The 24,519-nt window shown below is 43.5% G+C and overlaps 1 long non-coding RNA gene across 1 annotated transcript; it reads right to left on the bottom strand.

Annotated features, from left to right (window-relative positions):
* Window positions 1-15,410: 15,410 nt before the first annotated feature.
* LOC116593154 lies at window positions 15,411-23,744 on the bottom strand. Its single transcript, XR_004286779.1, has 3 exons — window positions 22,278-23,744; window positions 17,654-17,756; window positions 15,411-15,773 (listed from the first exon to the last, which is right to left on the bottom strand). It is a non-coding gene; the product is annotated as an uncharacterized LOC116593154 (long non-coding RNA).
* Window positions 23,745-24,519: the final 775 nt, after the last annotated feature.

Below are 24,519 nucleotides of genomic sequence, written 5' to 3'. Positions count from 1 at the left end.
GAACTGGCCTCCTTGGCTGCTCATTTAATTTTATTTCTAGTCGATCATTCACTGAGCAAATATTGAAGGCTGGGCCAAGTGCAAGGCACTGTTTAATAAGGGACCATTTCTTTCTTTCTTTTTTTTTTTTTTAAAAGATTTTATTTATTTGACAGACAGAGATCACAGTTAGGCAGAGAGGCAGGCAGAGAGAGAGAGAGAGAGGAGGAAGCAGGCTCCCCGCTGAGCAGAGCCTGATGCAGGACTCCATCCCAGGACCCTGGGATCATGACCTGAGCTGAGGGTAGAGGCTTTAACCCACTGAGCCACCCAGGCGCCCCAATAAGGGACCATTTCTAAAGATCTTTTTCCTTCACCTCCTTTCTTATCATTTCTTATCTCCATCTTCAGCCGCATATCGGGGGAGGTAGTATCACATAATCGTGGAGCCACACGGGCCATGTAACCACGTCATGTGGTGACTCGGAGCCTCGGCGTCCCCATCTGTAAAGCAGGAATAGTAGCGGTGCTTGGCTTACACCAGCTCGGCACACACTGAGCTCCCGGTAAGTGTTCAGTAGGAATCATGTTATGAGAAATATAATAATAATTTGCGTCACAGGCCACTGCAGCTCACTGGGAGCCACCTAAAGGACAAAGTGGCATTTGGCAGAAACAAAACAAGGATAATGTTTGTGCCTTCCAGTGTTTTGCATTTCTTGAGCATGAAGAGACTACCAGCATCAACTGAGCACATACCATGCAAGGGTATAAGGGAAACTTCTGATCCGTGATATCTGTTGGGGAGAAAAAAAAAACAACAACAACAGTTTTCATTGACCGTCTGAAGTTCAGTGGCTGAGGCCCCTAAAAATAAACTGAAAAGAGACAGATTGGGGAGAAAAGGGTTATTTCATAGGAATATGGGGGCAGGGGCGCTCACAGAAATGAAATGGTATTTCCAAAGAGGCAGTCAGACCGGAAGGCTTCTAGACCGTTTTAACGAAGAGTGATAAATGCGGAGATGCGACATGACAAAAGAAAAAAGAATCTGAGCTGGTGGGAAGTTAAAATATATGCGGGAAACTAATGGAAGATAAGGGTTGTTCATTTTAGTAAGGTCTGTGTTGCAGATTCCTCTCGGTGCCATCACTGGACTGATAAGAGCCTAGCGTTGTCTCAGGTGATTAAGTCATTCTACCCCTCCTGGCAAGAGATCGGGCGCGGGGGGGGGGACACCGGCACAACCGGAAATTTACACTCTGCTTTGAGGCGGGTGGAGGGAAGGTAGAGAGCTTTGTTCTGTGTCATTTCTCAGTTGCCTTTAGCTCAAAATAATCCTTATGTCAAAGTGGCGTATTTTGAGTGGCATATTATTATCGGCATCATATTATTTAATACGTCCTCACACAATACTCCATAAATTGGGTACTCTTGTAATGTCCATTTTATATTTGGGTGAACAGAGGTTTCAAGAGGTAGAGAATTTGCCATGTTTACACAGACGATAAGTGGTGGAGCTGGGAATCAAATCCAGGTTTCCCGAGTCCCGAACCAGCACCCTCCAACCTCCCTGAAACTCTGTGGACACAGAGGTGGCAGAGATCCTGAAACCACCAGGCTTACAAATAAATTACAGTTCTAGCCATCAGAGGAGGGAAAAACCTGCTCAGGAGCTGGGCCCTGGCCTCTCTTTGCTTATTGTTTGAAGGAGTGCGTCACATAGTGCCAGATGACAGGCTTCTCTTACAGTAAGAAGGGAAGCCTGTGCTGAAATTCTGAAGTAAGCCTCCGAGTCACTTTTAACTGTGGTTTCCATAGCGACCGCCCTCCTTGGTTTGCCCCCACTGGAGGTCAGGGACTTGGTCTTTGCATGTGGCCGAGTCCTTGTGCATTGAAGTGGCTCCCTGTTTGTTAAATGAGAAAATTTTGGTAGATTGGTGCTCCTCTCTGTAGATGAGACAGAAACTGCTACACATCTGGAGAAAAACAATTAGGGCCATCAAAAACCGTTAGGGTGGGCTAATCAGGTTTAATTAGGTAACCAGTATGTGCAAAACGAGCAAATAGAAACTAGTTACAGAATCTGGCCATACATGGGTCTTTCGTTTTTTTAGCTCAACAAATCTAAATTCACGAAGCCTAACTTCAACTCATCCAACTCCGTTCTCAAGCAACTGGCTCTTTGGTTCTGACTGTAAATTTATCACAAGTGTTGATGACTTCTTTTGCCTCCCTCCAGAATTCACCGACAGTCCTTTGGGTGTCCCACTGAATGGCTCTGAATGTGCTTCCTCTTGGGGGATGGGATTCTGAAAGCATTCCGAGTTGGTGAGCCATTTGCAGATTTGCTCCTGGTCAAACAGGTCCAGGCCCTACTCACCCATACGGTCTAAAAGGCTAACATCGCTCTGCTGGACCAAATATGAAGTAAATTCAGACACTGAGGCACAGAAACATGTGGGCAAGTAACTTTTACCTCCACACAAGAACTTTTTTCCTCAGGATAAAGTGTAAGCTCCTTTACACAGTTCTCCAGTGGCCAGCCCTACAGCTGCACGTCTTCATGAAGCTTCCTTATTCTCTGAAGCTCTCCTTATTCCCTCCAGGCAGAGTAGCATCTGCTTGTCTCTCTCTGCTCTTCTGTTCCATGTAATACTCAATGGACACTTCTCTAAATGTCCTTACCAATGATGTGTTGGGCTTAAGTGCCTGGGGATTCTGGCGCTGGATTGCTTAGGTCGTAATCCTGGTTCGAATACCGCACAGCTGTGTCATATCTTCCCTAAGAGAATATAAGGGGCCGGGGTGCCTGGGTGGCTCAATGGGTTAAGTCTCTGTCTTTGGCTCAGGTCATGATCCCAGGGTCCAGGGATCGAGCCCCACATCGGGCTCTCCACTCAGCGGGAAGCTTGCTACCCCCACACCCCGCGACCTGCCTCTCTGCCTACTTGTGATCTCTGTCTGTCAAATAAATAAAATCTTTGAAAAAAAGAAGAAGAAGAATATAAGGGGCTCATGAGGGAGATCTTGGCGTGAGCCCTTTTCCTATTGTGCTACCCATCTTGCTGTCCCATCCCCTGTGAACAGGGTCTGTTTGTAGACCTACCTTAGAATTCATGTGTTATCTCTCCGCTCTCACTCTCTTCAGAAGACCGATATTCCCTTGGCCTACCTACTATGCTCAGACTTCAGGCCTTTGCCTGCCCTGCAATTAGGCCGGAATCTTAGACTTCCTAACCATGTATTCTAACGATGCCTCTTCAGGATTATGACATAAACAAACAATCCAGTGACTGACCCTTTCTCTTTTCTGGATTTGGGAAATATCTGGTGCTTAAAGACAGATAGAGGAATTGTAAATAATTCATTCCACTGAATTAGAAAGTAAAATCTATTCCCTGGCTACTATAAAATATAGTTCAAAATCTGTACTGTCTTGTTTTTGCTCTTCTGAGAAGCAGTCTGAAGGGTTAACTGTTGACAAAAGCCCTTCATTCAAATGAATGGACTCTGAAGAGTTTGTGAAAAGAATATTAAATCCAGATGTCCCACTAAAATGTTGTCCTTGAGCTAATGGGAAAATAAAAACAATATAATTTAACAGAGCCAAAATGTACATAAACAGAGGACAGAAAGGATTAAAGGCTTTTAGACAATAGCTTGAGTTATGGTCCCATTTCTTCCACTTAATAAATATATGACCGTGGGCAAATCACCTAATTTCTCAGTGTTCCCTTCTGCATAATGGGATTAATAATAAGCTCCTCTATCACTCTTACCTTGAACTGGGACGATGATCACACTGGCTGATGTAGAGTTGCTTTGCTACATACGTGAGGTTGTGTTATTATTATTCTTTCCAAGTGATCCGGGAGGTGAAATCTAATTTCTTAGTGGGACTTTTACACAATATATGGTAATGATTAGGATCCAACATCCTTGAGAAACTCAAGTTTAATTCTTTGTGAAATGGCCATATTTATTTTGAGGACAAAGAAAGTAATGTCTGAACTTATGGAGTCTATTCTGGCTACTTTCATGTTTAGATTGACAACTCTAATTAGATTAGGAAAAAATAATGTAATATAACTACATAATTACAATTCTTCTAACAGATGAATGAAATAGAGCAGAAAAGCAAGTGGGGGTATTGAATCCAGGTTTGGATGTTGGGTCAAATGTTCTTTAGGTTTGTTCTTATATATTGGTCTTGAACTTACCCTATCCTGCTCAGCTTTGGGTTTCTCTGCTTTAACATCATATATAACTTATTTTCAGACTCCTTACCATGGTGTGAACTTAGATTCTTAGACGCCATGGAATTTGTTTCTCTACAAGGTACCCCTTAGCAAGATAGCTGAGGTCTTCCCATTGATAGCCACTATGTTGACATTTGCACTGATGTCGTGACGGTAATCTGGGTAACAGTGACAGTTTCTTAGCAGTAATCAAGGTAGTGACACCAGACTGTACTCATAGTCGTTGATTGTACTCTTTTCCACCGTTAAATTCCAATCTCAACTCCCTGAATACCTCCACGTAGGCAGGGGCTCACACAGGATGGTCACGTGATATTTCTGGGATGCTGGACCACTGAGACACTGAGCGCAGGCATGTCAGTGAAGCCAGAACATCTGGACTCTGGTTTGGGCAACACAGGACTCAGGTGGAACTGGGGCAAGCTAGAGATTGAAGGACCTTCTCCCCGTTCTGGGCTCTAATCCAGATTCTGGGCAGATTCAGCCTCCAATAATGTCTAAAATGAAACTCTGCATCAGACAGGAGGGGTGGGAGCTTAGGGAAAAAACGAAGTTGATTTAAAGGAAATGAGAAAATGCCAAGGGAATAATTCCGGCATACTCGAGTTTGTGGGTGGAGAGGAGTATCTGCTACAATGATAATGGGCACTACATGTCTGTTCTCCCCCTTTAGGGGACAGCTTATTTTATGGAAGACGTGTCATTGAAGTCTATGTCTGTGTGGCATTTCTTTTGTCCTAAAGCCAAGTTGAAGTTTATTATGCTCTGCTGAGACATTAATGTGTTGCAGGATGTTTTTAAGGCAATTGATCACACCACAGAAAGAGCAGGATCAGAATTTGGAAAAACCTTTGGCATAGTCTTTGGAGAAGGGACAAATATGAGAAGAAAGGAGTCTAACAGGGGACAAAGCAAATTGCTAAAAGAAGAGTAAATGGGATAGAGAAGACCGAGTTTGAATACGACATTAGCTACTTAGTCACTCGATCAAAGAGGATAAACAACAAACCAGTAATTCCAGTCAACCCCTAGAATTTTTTTTTTTTCCCCTACTTAATACTTCTCCTCTCATTGTAAATCTAAGCAGGTCAGGGGCGCCTGGGTGCTCCCAGGGTCCGCCCCATCCCAGCAAGCCCACTTCTTTTATGTCCTCATTTGGAAAACAGCTTCTGAATACCTCCTAGTGCCAGCCAGCATATATATAATGAAAACACCACACGATCATCACAGTAACAGCAAGAACAATCTCTGTGAAATCTACTTCTTTCTCGTTCTAGGCACACAGCTGGATGAAAATAGGCTAAGAGAACATTACGAAGCGGCCAAGGTTGCAGAGGGGGATTGAAACTTAGGGGAGGGCAAAGTCCAAATGTAGAGGGCATGCTCAAAAACAGACCGTTAGCCGACCATTCCCTGAATTTAAACCCCATGCCTACCTGAATTTCAGAAAGGACTTCACCAGGATGGAAATCCCTAAGGCCTGGCAACCTTCCCCAAAGGTAAGTAGAACCAAGGGAACAGTCTAGGGCAGTAGAATGTGGGTGGGAGTGATGTATATCACTTCCTGGCCAGACCCCTAAAAAATCTCTCACAATCCCCTAATGGGTTCTGTTTTTCCTCATCTGTCAGCCAAATGCTAATGAACTCGTAGAAGATTCAGAGGATGTAGGGGCTGAGGAAATCACAGGATGGAAGAACCTGGGACCCTGAATGACTGTATAAATCATCCTCAACTAACTTCCACTGGACCAGACGGACATAAGACGGACATAAAAAACCTAGCCTTATTATTTTAAGGCACTGTGAGAGTTGAGGTTTGTTTGTTTCAGGAGTTGGACTACCATGACTAATACATGTGTCCTTAAATAAAGTCCGTAGTCCAGTAGGAAAGAGGGGAATGTAAAAATATCCCACCCCGTAATAAATAATTACTTCCCTCCTGGGGTTTGTGAACTCTTTTTGGTATCAGATTTATAGAATTACAGCCCTGAAAGAAAGCATGATGGATCCTCCTAAATGTGATACAGCAAACAGGAATAAAACACACAAATGTTCTAGGGGCCGGGCTTCATATGCATGAGTGTGAGGTTATAGGAGAAGCCGTCAAAGGTGAGATAATGGAGCGACACAGGAAATGGGTCCAAGCTAGAAAACCACATGCCTATCCCCCAAAGCAATACTACTGACTCCTGAAGGCCTTATTGGCCAAATAATAAATGTCTACTGGTCAGTTTGCCTATGGAAGCCACAGTTATCATGTGAGAGATTTCACTCAGATCATCTGTAGATGGCCCATTCTAGCTCTGATTGTCGAGAGTTCCTGAGTGTTTAATGCTTCTCATCTGTTGTTCCTGGGGAATATCATCTGAAGGAAAATCGTCCAGTCCAAGATGCTGTTTCTGGATCTTCGTGCTTTATTCCTTTGAGACCTAAACATTTTGATTTCTGAGAGTCCAAACTATTAACTTAATACACAATTATTGACAGGACCAGCTACATAATTTGTGAGGCCCTTTGCAGAATGAAAATGCATGGTACCCATTCAAAAAGCAGGGGAAAGTATGATTAAAGATATGAGAATACCAGGGGTGCCTGGCTGGCTCAGACAGTTGAGCCTCCAGCTCTTGATTTCATCTCAGGTCACGGTCTCAGGGTTTCCAGATGGAGATGGAGCCCCTGGCAGATTCCTGCATCAGGGTCCACAATCTATGGGGAGTTTGCCTCTCTCTCTCCACCTCTTCCTCTGCCCCTCTTCTCAAACACACTCTCGAATATAAATAAATCTTTAAAAATAAAATAAAATAAAAATTGTTAAAAAAATACTAAAATATTTTTATATATTTTAAATATTTTTTATATTTATATTTTTCTTTTGTGGTTTCTCTCTTGATCTGGCATGGTGTTTTATTCAATGTGTATTTAATATTGTTCATTTCATGTACACTAATCTGATTTAATTTAATTTTGCTATTTAATGTCATGCTTTCTTGGGTACAGGGATGCACCTGAGGAAATGTGATCTCTGCAGGCACCTTGGACCCCATTCCGGACTCACTGTAGAGCACCACACCTGATGTGTTGGGAACGGGCAAGTCCTCAAAGGCACTGCAGGCTTTGCACCAGGACGCACTTGGCTCCTACATCGGGCATGGCTAAGCTCACCACGGTGGGGGAGGCACCCACCAAGTGCACTTGTGGAGTTGCCCGTCCAGGGTGGAACAGAAGCAGCCATGTCCTTCAGGGAGATGCCGCAGGGCACAGGCACCCAGCTCCAATTCTTTCAGCATCCATGCCCAGACCCTTGCCAGAGTCACAATCCCCCCACCCAGACCACCTACCCTACTTGCCACCCAGAGCACTACAGGTGGACAGTGGGCAGCCAAGAACCCATAGAGGCAGGAGGTGCAGAGGTGGGAAGTGGGACCACATGTGAGCAGAGGCTCAAAATGTCCTGCCCATGCTCCACTGTAGACTTCATCTACAAAACACAAATTCAAAGATGCGATCACTAAGAATTTCAAGATGGTGACTACAGAACATTAACACCAAGTGTGGAGCCCTTCTGAGAGGGGGCCCCGTGCCACTGCCCTGCTGGAAAACCCATGAAGCCAACATTGATCATGGATCATCTACCACGGGCTAAGCACCAGGGATGCAGTTATGATCAAAATACACCAAATCCCTACTCTGATAGAGTTTTCATTTTAATCAAGTCCCTACTGACATGCAGATGAGCATGGGAGGGAGTCATAGGTCAATGAACCATTTAATTAGAGGGAAGGTTAGCAAATGGTCAACCTTTGAGACTTCCGTGAAGATTTCAACTTTGCACCCTCCTCGGTTTGGACCCTGTCCTTCCACTTCCACTGGCGTGCAATTTACTCAATACTCAATGCACTGGGCAATTTACTCAACACTCTTTAAGCCAGTTTCCTCATCTGTAAAATGGGAATGATAATAGTATCCATTTCTACAGGCGAAGAGCCTAGAGGGATACGTGCTCATGTTCATTACTCCTCTTTTCTCGTAGTGGGAGTGATAGCAGTGCTACCCATTGGCTTGAGCTCAAATGACCTGAAATAAAGGGCATGAAATTGGAGAAATGACAGCAGGGGAAAGGAGACTATTTAGCTGGAGGAAGCATCTATCTCTTTGCAGTTAACTGACCCAACTTTGGGTTATTTTTCCTTATTTAATGCCAACTGAATTAGATTGTCTCCTTTTCTTCTTCACTAAATTGACTGAATGATTTGGTGGTGCTGTGTGAAGAAGAATCTAACAGAAGAGCTTCCTTTTATTTTCATTAGAGAAAACTTAGGTTTTAAAGTTAAGTGAAGCATAGTTTATTTCCGATTTCTAGAGGTGAGGAAATGATCACATGTAATGGACTTTTCACTATCCTATGAGTCATGAAATTTGGCATTTATGTTCACTTGTACCACTGGCCTGTTAAGTACATTCTCTTTAATCTCTGGAGAACTGTAGTCGTAACACTTGTCACATTCCCTACTGAAGTATTTTGAGGATTAGGTCAAATTCTTAAAATACTAGCAATTTAGTGAAAGGCATTTGCTTAAAGAGGAGAAAAGCCAATGCAGGAGTTCTGTTTCCTGCTTTTAAAAAGAATCTGGGAATTGTTCGAAATACAGTTAGATTCCTACACATCTTGATTGTGACCTTCCAGAAAAGCATTCATAAGTCTGGAATTTCTCAGGATGCTTTGCCTGGAATTAGTGTTGAATTACCAAAAATCAATATAACACGTAGTAGTATCCATTTATGTGGATAGTAATTCAACACATGTACACACACACACACACACACACACACACACCCCTCATGTGGAGCTCCAATTCAGGAGAAAAGGGAGTATCCTAACCAGAAGATGAAAAGGATTCATTTCACAAGTAGTTCTATGTGCTCATGCCCAGTAGGAAATATAATATGAATAAAACTTAATTTCTGTAGTTTTTATACTCATCCTGAAAAATAGATTCTGTATTTTTTTCAGGTTTAAAAAGTTTATTTTCAATTTATTTTCATTACTTGTCATGCTAAGTCCTGCCTAGTATACCATTTATATGAACTGCACCTGATCTACATCATCTCCATTTTCCCCCTCCATCTTCCTTTCTCCTACTCCGTGTGTGTGTGTGTGTGTGTGTGTGTGTGTGTGTGTGTGTGTGTGTGATTTCAGCAATTTTCCTCCAACAGAATTCTGAGCCCCTTTCTGAGAGCATGGGTCAAGTCTCCCCAGATCTGGTCGGGAACTAGTCCATACTGTGTATGAGGATTTTCTTCCCTGGGTCTGCATGTTTCCACACTGTCAGAAGTCCTTTTCGTGCCTGGCTGAAAGCCCAAGATATCTAGACCATCTTAGAAAATAAATCATTTCCATCTTTGGTTGTGTACTCTCTGAAAATCCATGTGCTAAGAAGAGATCACAGGGTTAAAAACTCAAAGAGCTGGGGAAAGGAGAGAGAAGGAGAAGGGAGCCTGGGAAGAGTGGATAGAAAACATTTGGTTCTTCATCTGGACTGAGTTAATCACTGTACCTTCAACCAGAGCCTCAAGAGACCCCAAGAGAATTCCTGGACTCTCTCAAGAAACAGATTACTCCATCTGAGTGAAATCTTCCTTGGAAAATAAATTACACACACACATACAGAGGGAGAGAAAAGAATGCTTCGGGCTCCCATATGTCTCTTTCCAATGATTTATCCTCTCTCTGGAATACTTGTGCTTCTTCATGCCTTGGGTTTATTTTGTTTAAAAGAAAATTCAAGCGACTATCTGGAATTCAGCGACCTAGATTCTGCCCAATTTTGGATTCCTTCAGAAATTAAATAGGCAGCAATTATCAGGCACCCTAATAGAATATAGAATGTTCCTATTTCTACAAGGGAAAATGAAGAAGCAACTCAGTATCTCCTAATTTAAATTACTTCCAGTGTTAAACAAGGCTTGCGAAATCCATTGACCGTTGTCACAAAGGTTTCAGAGCAAGCCCAGAAGGAAGCTGGCACATTCTGTTGGGTCTGTGTAGAACCAGGTACAATATTTATGGCCTGCCTTCCACGTTTGACAGAAATATCTATAAGTTCTGTGTATGTCGATGCAGAGGAGCACTTCGATGCCCTATACTAATAGTTCTGTCCACCCTTGAAGGCCTTTATGGGGCTCCTCATTGTTAACTACTCCTCAGGAGAGGAAAACAGGAGGCCAGGAGATGGCTGGGAAGAGAAGCTAGCATGGATTTGGAGGCCCGCTGGGGGCCAGGCACAAAGCGTAGAGGCTGACATCATTTGATCTCGTTTCTGCCACTTACTAGGTATGTGAATTCAGAGAACTTATTTATCTCTCTAAGCCCTGGTTTCTTCATCTGTAAAATAGGAATATTTATGTTGTCTACGTTAGATAATAGCTAACATTTTTTTTAGAGGTTTTTGTACCAGGTACCTTAGTCTGTGCACATGCTGTGTGCACAGAACCCTATGAAGTAGGTACTAGGGATAGAAGAGAAAATTTAAATAAAGCTCTTAGCAAATAAGTGTTCAACAATAGCATTGCTATCATTATAATAACAGAGCTTATTATTATATAGTGTCTTAGAGATATAACATATCTCACTTAATTTTCTCAAAACCCCTATAAAGTCAGTGTCATCCTTCTAATTTTTTGCTCATGAGGAAGCTCAAGGAGGTTAGGTCCCTTGTACATGTTTACTTCGCTGCTAAGAGACAGAGCAGGAGGATTCGAATTCAGGGGTCTGATTTTAAACGTGTTCTCTTTTTCTTTTTCTTTTCTTTTTTTTTTTTTTTTAAGATTTTATTTATTTATTTGACAGGCAGAGATCACAAGTAGGCAGAGAGGCAGGCAGAGAGAGAGGAAGGGAAGCAGGCTCCCTGCTGAGCAGAGAGCCTGATGCGGGGCTCAATTCCAGAACCCTGGGATCATGACCTGAGCCAAAGGCAGAGGCTTTAACCCACTTAGCCACCCAGGCACCCCATGTTCTCTTTTTCTTGTTCAAAAACATTTTTGCCCCAGTTCATGAGATAGAAACATTGCCTTCTGCTCGTGGCTATAGGATTTCCCATTGTTGTTTATGGCTCTGCCTCACTGGTCTGAGCTCGTTCCCAACAGCTTTATAGAGAAGAGGGAGCAGCATCCCAGGAAACCTGTGCCTGAGGCGGCCAGGGAAGGTATTTGCACAGACGGGTTTAGGCGTTGCTGACCTGATGCAGCCATCTCCAGCTCCTTCTCCAGGGGAGCTCCTGGTGCCCCCACCGGCTACCACCACCACCATCACATTGTCTTGACTAACCCTTGCTCATCTTCCAAGGCTTAGTTTGAGCATCATGTTCTTAGGGAGGCCCGTCCTAAACACTGACCCTCTTTTCATCTCGCCATTCATTCAGTGAATATTTCCAAGGGCCAACTCGATGTCAAGCACTCTTCTAGAAGCTGGAGCACAGTATTGAAACTCCTTGTCCCTGTGATGTTTTCATTCTTGTTTAGATAAGCGTTCCCCACAGCATCCTAAAATTTTCGTTTATAACCTTGTGTGCTTGTGGTTATTTACTTGGAAGAATTTAAATCAATACCATTCATGACCCCAGAGTCCTGGGATCAAGTCCCCCATCAGGCTCCTTGCAAGGCAGGAGCCTACTTCTCCCTCTGCCTGCTGCTCCCCCTACTTGCGCCCCCCACTCTCTCTCTCTCTCTGAGAAATAATTAATAAATAAAATCTTTAAAAAAGAATTTATATCAATACCATTCTTTTCCATTAATTTCCAAATACAAAAAAGGTACAGATTACACGAGATTTTCTCCATTAGTTACGGAGCTTTGCACGTAGTGGGCACTCAATAAATATTTGCTAAATGATTGATTTACAATAGCCACATTAATTCGTCTTTTTTCCAGGAAGCACTAGCAATGGGCATTCTCAGTACCAATTCCCAGCAGCTCTTTGGGGGCCTTGAGCTCAGGCATCCAGTCTAGGAGCAAGACACAAAGGGTCCATAGTCTAAAAGGGAAGGACTCCATATTGTGACCTACTTCTTGAAAATGATCCCTCCCCTAGGGATGTGGAGACAGAGGAGTTTTCACACAATGCTAATGCACATATAGATTGGGACAACCATTCTGGCAAGCAATCTTGCAGAATTTGGTCAAATTAAGTATACACACAACCAGGGTTCCGGCAATATAGTTCTTGGGTATATATCCCTCGGATACTCTCACACGGGTCTATGAGAAGACATATGCAATAATGTTAACTGCAACATTATTTGTGGGTGTCTGTCCATCACTGGAAAGCAAATGGGTAACGTGTTGTGGAGGCAAAGGATTGGCACCTTAGGCAGCAGTCAGGAACAATGATATACACAGAGCAATATGGAATCCAGCAACACACAGCCACACTCATGTTTGGTGGAATAGCCAGAAACAGAATGAGATGCTTAACATAACCATTTATTAAGTTAGAAATCCATGAACACAAAACATTGCACGTTTTGCAAAAATGCTTGCAATGAAAATATCCACAGTAAATACATTAACATGATTGCCTATAATGAAAGCAGCATGGAAGTTGGGGGAGTAGGGATAAATGGAAATTAATTTGTGTAATTATGGAGTTTATTACATAAATTAATGTATACATCAAATGCATGGACTATCAATGTCACTTGAATAGAAGATTCAAAAGCAAACAAAAAATGTTTTTCAGGGACACCTGGGTGGTTCAGTCGGTTAAGCGTCTGCCTTTGGCTCAGGTCATGATCCCAGTGTCCTGGGATCAATCCCCATATCGGGCTCCTTGTTCAGTGGGGAGTCTGCTTTTCCCTCTGCCTGCTGCTCCCCCTGCTGTGGTCTCTCTCTCTCTGATAAAATGAATAAATAAAAATCTTTTTAAATAAATGTTTTTCAGAGCCTCTGCCCTGTTTATGGCACCACTTGCCAGACTTCTTGTCTGTTGTGTTCATTCCTGATGCCACCTGTAGGTCTTTCGGCTTGCAGAAATACTTTGCTGTGTTTTAAATTTGTTTCTTCTTCTGTGATGGTCACCCTTGCTCAGTTTTCACCGTGGAAGCTGCTTGAGGTCTCTGAGTACCCCGTGAATGCTTCTGTCTGGCTCACAGAGGAATTCGGCACAAGCAGCTTCATGGCAGCGGGCTCAGCTGGTTCTCTCCAGAAGTCACTGTGAGAATGACCCATCTCTGTCTTGCTGAAGATGCAAAACCTAGCCTGCTCAGTCATCCAGATGCAGCATCTGGGCAGGGCCTGGTCTCCCTGTCATATAGAAAGGTTGACAAGACTCCCGCGTTTAGTCTGGATCTTGATGTCATGTTAGTGCACCTATGGTTCTTGGGTTGTATCTGGAGTTTCCTGGACACAGACAGGTGTCTAACGTTCCTTCGTCCACCCCTAGTGCTGTAGTTCCCCATCATGGACATTGTTGTCCTGCCACAGCCCCCAAATCACTATTTCCAGAACTTTGGTTCTCCAGGGCGCAGAGAAGCCGCAGCACGGCATTCTGCTGTTGGGCCCTTCCTGTACCGCATCACGCAGCCAGGCTTCTCAGGGGCCACACTCGCCAGTGCAAAAGCTGTTGGGTTGAAATAGCCCAGGGAGCACCTAGACTATATATGGGGAGCTCTAAGCCCAGAGCTTGAGAGTACAGCCTGGAAAAGCCAGACTGAGAGAAATGTGGGCTGGATAGAAGGGAGCACGCCATTGTACTGAGTCAGTCTAGCTTGGAACAGAGACAGAGCCCCTTACAGCGGTATCAGGAAGACCCGATGACCCCAGGCACACATTCCCAAATGGCCTCAAATTATGATTTTGGATATTTTGATTTCTGGTATTATCTCCAAAGGTGTACACAGCCAGGCAGTTGGAAGAGGAGGAACTTCACGATACCACTTTAAAGCTCTGGCCAACTGTACTCTACTCTCTACTGTACTGTATTCTCTACTCTGGGATAGTCTGTATACAGGGAGAGTAGACCTTCCCCATGAATCCTGTTTGTTATATACAATTATATAGAATGCTCTTCTTGATGAGAAAAGCAGTAATTTGTTACATGTAAACAATTCTAATAGACTACAAATTTTGGAACCCTCTTTAGTTATTTCTTTTTTAAAAAACATATACATATGGGGCACCTGGGTGGCTCAGCAGGTTAAGCCTCTGCCTTCGGCTCAGGTCATGATCTCAGGGTCCTGGGATCGAGTCCCACGTCGGGCTCTCTGCTCAGCAGGGAGCCTGCTTCCCCCTCTCTCTCTGCCTGCCTCTCTGCCTACTTGTGATCTGTCTGTCAAATAAATAAATAAAAATCTTAAAAAATATATATACATATATGCTAAGAGCTTCAAAAAAAAATGGAAGTAACTGAACACCTCAGCCTCTGAGAAGCCTATGGTAGAGGACCCATCACAGCAGATGTCATGAAGAAAAAAGTGATATCAAAAAATAAAGAAAGAAAGAAAGAAAGAAAGAAAGAAGGAAAGAAAGAAAGAAAAAGAAAAAAGTGGTATCAGAATTAACCAGAGGGTTAAAACTAAAGGAAGAAGATATCCAGCTCTCATTAGCTAGTTCTTGGAGAATTTTTGTTAATGTAAATTATTTTCGGATTAAGAAAATAATGCATACTCATTCCTAGAAATTCAGAAAGTACAGAGATATATAAAGATTAAAATTAAGCTGACACCACTCAAAAATTATTTCTGTAAAAATTGTGCTGTTCAGATTTGCTCTATGTGCATGCTTACACACACACACACATGCGCTCACACACAAAGCCTACGTATGCACACACGTCTCCCACCGCTATAGAATCAAAGGTCACATAGTCTTTTTCCACTTACTAGTCTATAAACATCTCTTTTCCATGTCTACAAATATATAGCGTATCATTCTAATTCATGGTGTCATACTTCTCATTGTGTAGATATGCCATAATCATTGAATAAAATTCCTATTGATAAATGTTCAGTTCAAATTTATCAGCACTGCAAACTCTCTGGTAATTAACATCCTGTTTGCTTATGTTAACACATTAGTCCAACTATTTCCTTAGGGTAAATTTCTAGGGGTGGGACTTCTACATCAAAGACTTTGATTTTTATTTTTTTCATTTATTTTTAAATTTAAATTCAATTAATTAACATATAATGTATTATTTGTGTCAGGATACAGGTCTGTGGTTCACCACTCTTAAATAATACCCCGTGCTCATTACAACACATGACCCTCTCCAATGTCCATCACCAGTTACCCCATCCTTTCATCCCTTTCTCCAGCCAAGACTTTTAAAAAAGGCTTTTCTACATGTTGCCAAATTTTTCCTCCAAGAAGTATCCTTCCCCCAGCAAGTTTGCACCGATTTACACAACCATCCGAAGTTCCCCAAACTTTCACCAGCGCTAGAGTATCAGTCTTCTCAATGATCAGTCTTTTCGATCATTCCCACTCTGCAATCTGCTTCTTCTTTGGAAGCCTGGGCTCCATCACAGGTAGCTTGACCTTTTTCAAGGTTAAGCAGAGCATGGCACTTTATTATTTAAAGAGCTAGCTTCCCAAAGGGACAAATCAACTTTCTCCGTAAGCCAGTAAATGTTCATCTTGGTCTTCAAGGTTGAACTAAATTTTCCTTTAAATGTGTGCCTGGATTTCTGAGTTTTACTGGCAAGGATAGATTAGGCTTATTTCAAAGCTGAGCAAAATTAATGGCCAAGTGAAAGATCATCTGTGGTCAGGGCTGACCTAAACTGGAAAATCATTGTCAGAACACCACTCAATTGCACCCAGGTCACTATCCCTCTGATTTATCTTAGAACTCAAGATATACAAAGTTATTTATGCTCTTGACAATCTGTCTGTAGTTCAGTCACACTATTTGTTTTAGGCATTTATCATTTTTTTGTTGTTAATAATAAAACATCTCACTTAGAGCTAGCAATATTAATAAGTTTCATCAGTTTTTTTTATTAAAGTAGTAGTAAGATAATTACAGAAATTATGACATTTAATTTTCCAGAAATAATTTAACCTTATAATTTGTGTTTTTTTCTTCCATTGCTGAATATTCTGAACTATACCTCCACAAACACACACAAATACACAACCTAAATACATTTTTTTCCTCCAGGAGTCACTGTCCTCTCTAGAGTTAATTTTGCGTGTCTCATTTTAAAAATGGTTAAAGCAGAGCTCCTAGCTTTGTCCTGCCAGCTCCTGAGACAGAGAAGACATTCCTCAGCTTGGACTTGTCCTATGTCCGTCAAGGATGGTGTCCAGTCCAGGGCTCCGCTGTTCCTCCTGGGACCCAGGTCCCTCTCCTTAGGCTGATTTTTGGCAATAAATTGCAAGTGCTATTCAAACTACTAGTGCTACTGCACATTTTATGGAGTTCCTTTAAAAAAGACAAAGTAAATGTGGCCTTGCCCATCCTAGGGTGAGTCTGCTGGATGCCTCGCAGGGCCCGTGCATTGGGGGAAGAAAGAGGGAAAATGGACTGACTGTATGTGATGTGGCCGAAGGAGGATAAACACGGGAGTTGGTGTTCGGGATTATTTCCTGCACACAAGACCCAGGATTTCAAATGAGGGTCTCAGAGGCTAAGGGCATAGACTTTTGAATTAGGCAAAAATGAATCCAGATCCTAGCAAGCTCTGCCGTGTTCCCGCTGTGTGACCTTGACCACGTTATTTTTCTTTTCCAAATCTTAATAATATTATTTACTTTTGGATCATTTTAAGGATTAAATGAGGAAATGTATATAAAGTTCTCAGGATAGCACTCAGTGCAAAAACTTCCCAGTAATGAGAATGTTATCGCTGTTCACTGGGACGGGGTCATGTTTCCCATCTACTCAATGTGTTATACTTTGAGATAGCGCTGGGCAAAATGTAAGCCCACAGGCCAAGTCCAGTCCACGGTCTGATTTTGTACAGCTTGTGAGCTCAGCATGGTTTTTACATCCAGAAATGGCCGGGAAAAGATCAAAAGAAGAATAATATTTAGTGACATGTAAAAGTGATAGGAAATTCAAATTTCAGTGTCTATAAATGAAATTGTGCCCCAGCAAAGGGTTACATATTATCTAGGGTTACTTCTGTGCTATAAAGGTAGACTTATATAGTAGCAATAGTGACCAGAAGGTCTGCAAAGCTGAAAATACTGACTCCCTGGCCCTTTACAGAAAGTTTGCCAGCCCCTCCTTTAGGGAGTAGTTGAGCATAGAGCATGTGAGGACTTTTGTCCCTGAGGGGGGCCAAAGAGGGTACCCGTCGTCCCCTTACATATGTTTTGTCTCACTCTTGCTAATGGAATCATTTGGTCGAAGCTCTTCCCTGCAACCCAGACGGATCATCCTTAGTGATGGTGTGCTAGTAAATACTTACCAGCCGGCTTTATAGAAGGAGAGGAGCCCTGATATGTACCATTGGCTGATCTGGTTTCAATAATCACACTGAGGCTGACTTCAAGCTACCAACATGTCATCAACTGGTGAGAAAAAAAAAAAAAGAAAGACAGAAAAGAAAAGAAAATTATTTATTTTTAGAGGAAGGGAGAGTGCACAGTGGGAAGGGGCTGAGGGAAAGAGAGTCTCAAGTAGATGCCATGTTGAGCACAGACCTGATGCGGGGCTTGATCTCACGACCCTGAGATCATGACCTGAGTTAAAACCAAGAGTCCTCAGCTTAAGCAACTGTGCCACCCAGGGACTCCTGGTTTGCAAAATTTTTAAGACTCAAAACAAATGGTTCTCATGAGGCATGCCAGCCAGCAATAGCATAGCACTGCCCTTGACCTCCGCTGCAGCTGCAGCCTGGAGTTCCAGGGGGCCATGTCTTTGCTGCACAGGGGGACTTGGATTGTTTACTTAGTAACCCCAGGAGAGGGCGTGACTTAGGTTTCTGTGAGGGGCTTATCCCAGAATACATGTGATTCAGAAATACGGATCATCTATGAGAGATCTGGTGCAGAGAAAAGCTGACACGCATGTGAACAAAGTGCTGTGGGTAAAGTTGGCAAGTAATATGGTAAGAGATTGTGTACATATGGTTTGATTGGAAGATCTCAGGGATGATACAAACCCTATAGATCTATCTATCTTACCTTCCTCTCCCTGATGCTGGCTTTTTCTGGGCATGGCTGAAGGACTCAGCCACAAGGATATCTCAGCTCCAGCCAAAGGAACTCCAGCCAAAGGAGAATAGCAAGTGCAAAGGTCCTGGGGCAAACGCCTCTTAATGTACTTCCTTCTCTGTTATTTCTGTGGACCCTGACCCTTCAACTCAGCTTTTACTTTTGGGAAGTATTGGGTTGATTGTTTTCACACTGATTAGATGTGAACTTCTAGAGGCCAGAACTCTCTTATTTGTCTTTGTATCCCTAGCGCCTCCCACAATGCTTGTTATTTAGGGTGTGCAATAAACAGGGCACATGATACAACACCTGATTAATCTGACTCCCTCTGTATGCCTAGTCTCTGTGTTCTTCCCAGTAACCTGTTTAGGGTTTCTGAGACTAACCTCCGTGAAGAAAGCACTTCCACAGTCCCATGAAACCCATTCATTAGGCAGCCCATATCTTCCTTTTTACAATGTTCTTACATGTTGGGACTGAACTGTCCTCTTCACAGAGCCCAGGCACAGGTGTGGGAGTTAAGACGGAAGCTCGCCCAGGGTTATTAAACGAGTGTTTGCCAACAAGTGCGCAGAGCTAGAAGAGGCTTGAGGCTCTCTGGCAGTCTTCCACTTTCGGGTCAAGTCAGAGGACGGAGGGTGCAAAAGGACAGGCTGCAGTTTCCCCCTATTTGACCAGTGGGTGAAAATTCAAGAAAGGCAACCCTGGCCAATGAAACCCATCTGAAGTGCCAAGCCATCTCACACTCATCTTTCTCTCTTGCTCCTGCCCCTCACTCTCTCCCTCTGGCCCATCGATTCATCACTTTCTTGTGGTCACTGACTTGATAGACAGGCAGCCTGGAGGGTGTGTGATGTGGCGTCAGGCCCAGGCTGTTTCCCCCATGTGATCAGGGCCGTGTAGGGCCAGCTATAGTAAGAACTTATTTGGGGCAGGAAATACATTGACTCACAAAGAGTTATTTTTGCAGTCCTTGTTTTTCTGATTATAACCATATTCCAAAACATACTTGGATTGAAGCTTTAAAAAGCTTGATGCATAAAAGCCCACAGAGTGTTCTGAACGCAGGATAATTTTAGCTCAGACCACCGGTCATGCTAATAAGCAAGGGCACTTTCCACTTGAGGTTCCCATTCCTTCTCAGTCTGAATGGAAAGCAAACTTCTGATTTGCCTGTGGTTTGTGTGCTTGCTTATTTTGCTCAGAATACTCTGGAAGGCTTTGCCAGGTGAGGGAGGTGAGCCCTTGGGTAAAATGGGCAGGCCACAACAAATCAAAGATTTATTTCTTTGGAGCTGGATTCCAACTGTTGACTTTCTCAGGGACCCTTGAATAAGGATCTATACTGGGCCAGGAAATGTTTTTCTTCATCTTCACTTTTCCTAAGTGTGTGTGGGTATGTGTATATTTTTAGTGTTGGTGCTATAGAGAAGGGATAAAGAATGACTATAGATCCATCAAGCATTACCTAAAATTCACCATGGTTCAGTGTAAATGCTATATTTCACCAGTTCAAAGGCATATATTTCTTTTTTTAAAAAAAATATTTTATTTATTTATTTGTCAGAGAGAGAGAGAGAGCACAAGCAGACAGAGGCAGAGAGAAAAGCAAACTCCCCACCAAGCAAGGAGCCTGATGTGGGACTTGATCCCAGGACTCTGGGATCATGACCTGAGCAGAAGAGAGCGGCTTAACCAACTGAGCCACTCACGTGTCCCAAAGGCATATATTTCTTCACACTTTAATATTTCTAATATCAGAATGAGCCTCACAATCTATGATATACCATAGTTTAATCAGTAGTGATTAGTAATTTTCTTAGTAATACACAGAATTAACGGTACGTGTGGCAATCAGTGGTGTCTTAGACTCAATGGCATATGGTCTCTGACTTGGATACGTTCTCTGTGCCTGTGCCTGGAAAAGGCAGAGCACAGCCGTCAAAGTCTTCAAAAGTCATAAAGTCCATGTTCTCCACAAAAGCCCGTTTGTATCATCTCCAGCATTACTGGTCGAATGTTCTGCTGTGTCTCTCTACATTATAAAGCTCACAGTTACGGTGTTCCTACCACCGTCAGGCAATATTCGGAGCACATTAGATATCTAGCCTCGCAATTCCGTGAAGCAGGCGTTATGATCCTGTTTCAGTCGGGGTCTAGGCAGAGAAAGAAACCAAACTAGTTATTTAAAAAGAGAAAATGGTGGACACCTGGGCGGCTCAGGTGGTTAAGTGTCTGACTCTTGATTTCTGTTCAGGTCATGATCTCAGGGTCGAGGGATCGAGCCTGGCACCCGGCTCTGTGCTAGGCATAGAGCCTGCTTGGGATCCTCTTTTACTCTCTTTCTGCCCTTCCCTCCCCTCTCTCTGTGTGTCTAAAAATAAATAAACCAATAAATAAAATAGAGAAGATGGAATTGAAAGTCTTGCTGACTGGGTATAAAGCTGATAATTAGGGCACCTGGGTGGCTCAGTGGTTTAAAGCCTCTGCCTTCGGCTCAGGTCATGATCCCAGGGTGCCGGGATCCAGCCCCACATCTGGCTCTCTGCTCAGCGGGGAGCCTGCTTCACTTCCTCTCTCTCTGCCTGCCTCTCTGCCTACTTGTGATCTCTGTCTGTCAAATAAATAAATAAATAATCTTAAAAAAAAATAAATAAAGCTGATAATTAGGAACTAAAAGGGTAAAAAGAGGACTCTCGGGTATCAAGGAGGCAGCAGCTATGGGAAGCAGGCACCACCCCACGACTGGGGCAACAGAGGGAAGAGGCTGGAATCCTCAAACTTCAGACCTGAATGTCAGGCCTCTGCTGCCGCTGAGATGTCCGAAGGGGGGCCCCGGGGTGCTGGAAAAACTGCAAACTGGGTTTCATGGCTGCGATAGGAAAAGAACCGCCTGTGGCTCGGTGAAGAAGCTTTGAGGAGAATGAGCCTCTCAGGAAGAAGCCCCTTCCTCCTCCTCAGCCGGCCAGCAGAGGTGCCATGTGGTCACAGCCCCAGCATCATGGAAGAGTATGGAGGGCTGTTTGAAGAGAAAAATAGCTAAATATCCAGAACCTAGTCTTACTTTTACATACAAAGAACTGAGAGATCAAAAATATTGAAAGTAGTGAGCACCTTACTCCAGATCGCATAAATCTGAAGCTAGAAAGTCAAGATCTGAACCCAGATCCGCCTGCTTCCATACTCTACAGACTTCCTTCCTTTCTCTGTGTTTCTCTGCCTTTTTCATTTATTTGGACAACAGCTATTTCTCGAGTCTACTCCCTGTCAGGCCCTGTGCTTGGCTCTAGGGAAGCTAATAGCCAACAAATCAGATGCAGTCCTTGTCCTCAGGGAGCTGACAATGTAGCTCGATTTCTGTGGGTAGTATTTTATTTTCTTATGGTGCGTGCTCTCTCTCTTAGCGTCAGTGCATCTCATGTGCAAGTGTATATTCCTTTCTTTTGCAACATTTAATATCTGCCTTCTCTGCCTTGCTGTCTCCATCTCTTTATATTTGTTTTAATCTGTCCTGGTCCCTTTTCCTTCTAATGCTATCATGCTTTTTCCTCCCTCATATTTCTCTTCCTATTAATGGCCACAATACAGACCAAACGTAGGTTCTGTTTGTGTTTCCTCTTTTCACATTATTCACAAGCTCTGTTGCTAAAATTTTTTAAGGGAATGCTTTTGCTTTTCAGCCTTTCGTTTTCTTATGTGGCTAGCTTCTCCAAGGGAATCAGTCATGAAGAGACTAATGCAATAGATCAAAGAAAGTATGACATTTATAATAGTTTTTACAAGCAGGACTTCTAACCCACCAGTCATGCCAACAAATTCCTTTCTGTTTAAAGAGTGACCCTGTGCGTAGTGGTTAAGCCTGGGGAACCAGGCTACCTGGAATCTGGACCACAGGTCTTCCATTTCCTAGCTGGAAAACATCAGGCAAGTTACTCAGTCTCTATGCCTTGATTTTCCTCGCCTGCAAAATGGGGACAATAATATTAGCACCTACCTCAGTGGGTTTTGGGGAGGATTAAGTGAATTAGTACATAAAGACATTCAGAAGAAAGGTGTAATAGATGTAATTAGCTAGATTATTAATTACAATGCCAATTATACTATGGAAATAATGGCCCCTACTCCCACAATCCTTTTATTCTGTTTCTCTATGTTCTAGAGTACTATTTTTTAGCATGTTTGAGTTATAAGCTCTCATTTCTGTGGTTCTACTCCCATAAGTATGAGGAAATACATAATGCCAAACAACTACTGAGTTGGTCTGTTCATTCTGGTTGTATATGCCAGAAAACCAACTCTCCTCAGCTTAGCCCAAAGGGTTACGTAACTGGGAAGTCTGGAAATAGAACTAGTAACCTCAAGTAGTTTCAGGGCCTCCAAGAAGATCATCAGGAGGCTCACCCCAAGGTAGTCTCTCATTGTGGTTTCCATTGGCTTCATTCCCTCCTACTGCAGCCAAGCTTTTGCCATGTGGTGAAAATGATGTCCTCCAGCAACCTATGCTTTTCATCTTTCTAGTGGCCCTGTGATGTCACACTCAAAAGCAGTCCTCTAAGACAATCTAGGAGCATCTCAGACTGAGGCCTCTCCTGGCGAATCCATGCTCTCCTGGTTAACTCTCTACCCCTGGGGATTGGGGCAGCCTTAGTCTCTTCTGTTTATCTGGGATGTTAATCCCAGTGTCCTGGCCCAGATAGCAAATGTCTCCTTCACTATTTTTTTTCTTTTTCAGGTGGGCTTGGGTGTCATCATATATAGAGAACTCCTGGTGGCTGATCATGATGACCCAGTATTCCCATGATTGGCCAGTGTATTGGGTCTCAATGTAGCCTGCCTGCACAACACTGATACTGTGCTTGCCTAGTGATGGGCTGCACTTTACAGATGGCCCTATATAGCAGCACTGGACAGGAATAAAGTGTAGGTAGGGAATCAATTTGTAAGCACTGGGGCATTTTATGCCAATTCAAATATTAGTGTCATCAAACATCATATCCCATTTCTGCCCATTTCTTTCCTCTCCTCATATCTCGGATCTGTCATTTTGTCTTTTTTTTTTTTTTTTTTTTAAATAGACTCTTTTCTAGTTAAGCAGATGCTAGATGGCTGGTGAACATATTTTCCAAAGATCTAATCTCTGAGCCTCTTTAGTCACTGAATTCAGCTATATAAACAATTATATTAAATGCCAAATTCTCTAAAAATGTATAGAGCCTTGCCACGTGTTTAGATGGTTTCCATTGTTTATTTTAAAAAGTAGTTATTAAAGGGGGCAAGGGTTAGAATGTAAGTATCTAGTCACACAGTTCTTAGTTCTCAAAAATATCTGAAAAAGTTAGTGACCACCACTGTGTTTCTAATCCTAGAGGGCTGCTTGGACTTTGGGGACATGTGACCCTTTCCTGTTCGTGTCTTCACTGACACAGCCTGATCCCAAGACATGAGCTCCGGCCCAGCGGTTCTCAGAGTGCAGAGCTCTAGCCAAGCAAAGAGGCTGGATTCCTCAGAGTGGGCCCGAGCCCTGAGAAACTGGGTGGAACTCAAGGAGCCTGTGAACCTCCAGTTTCTGGGGCTCTGGGAGCGGAGGGGGAATGGCTGAACTAGCTAGCAGGAGTGCTGGGTTATGGACAGCAGCATCTGGTCTCTGAAAGGCGGAAGCCTTGGCCAGCAAAGGCCAGGAGTTCCGCAAAGGCCCCTGGCTCAAGGAAGAGTTGCTGGGTGGCCGGCTGCGTGGAGCACTGAAAAGACAGGCCTTGCCAAGGACTTCCTGGAGAGCCGCACTGGACATGCAGGCCGAGGCTCCCGGGTGGCCCCCTGTGACACTAGCTGATCTGCTCCGTGACCCTGCGCTGATGCTTTGTGGAGTCCATCACTGCGGTGACCCCTGGAGTTTATTTCCGGTGGGAGTGGAGACTGACAGAGGCCCCTTGTACCCAGGGGGTTAGCCTTCAGGAAGTCGGGACGCTGGAAGCTGGCCGTGGAGGAGGAGGACGGAGGACCAGGAGGCCCTGTTTTCCGAGCCAACTTGGCCAGGCAAGCTGGGGCAGTGTCTACGAAGTGGGCCTGTGTAGGAGGAGAACGCCTGGCTCTCTTGTCACTTCACAGGAGGTTGCAACGG

The sequence above is a fragment of the Mustela erminea genome, chromosome 6 (assembly GCF_009829155.1).
Source record: "Mustela erminea isolate mMusErm1 chromosome 6, mMusErm1.Pri, whole genome shotgun sequence".
NCBI classification, from domain to species: Eukaryota; Metazoa; Chordata; class Mammalia; order Carnivora; family Mustelidae; genus Mustela; species Mustela erminea.
This window is presented reverse-complemented; position numbering and strand designations above follow the sequence as displayed.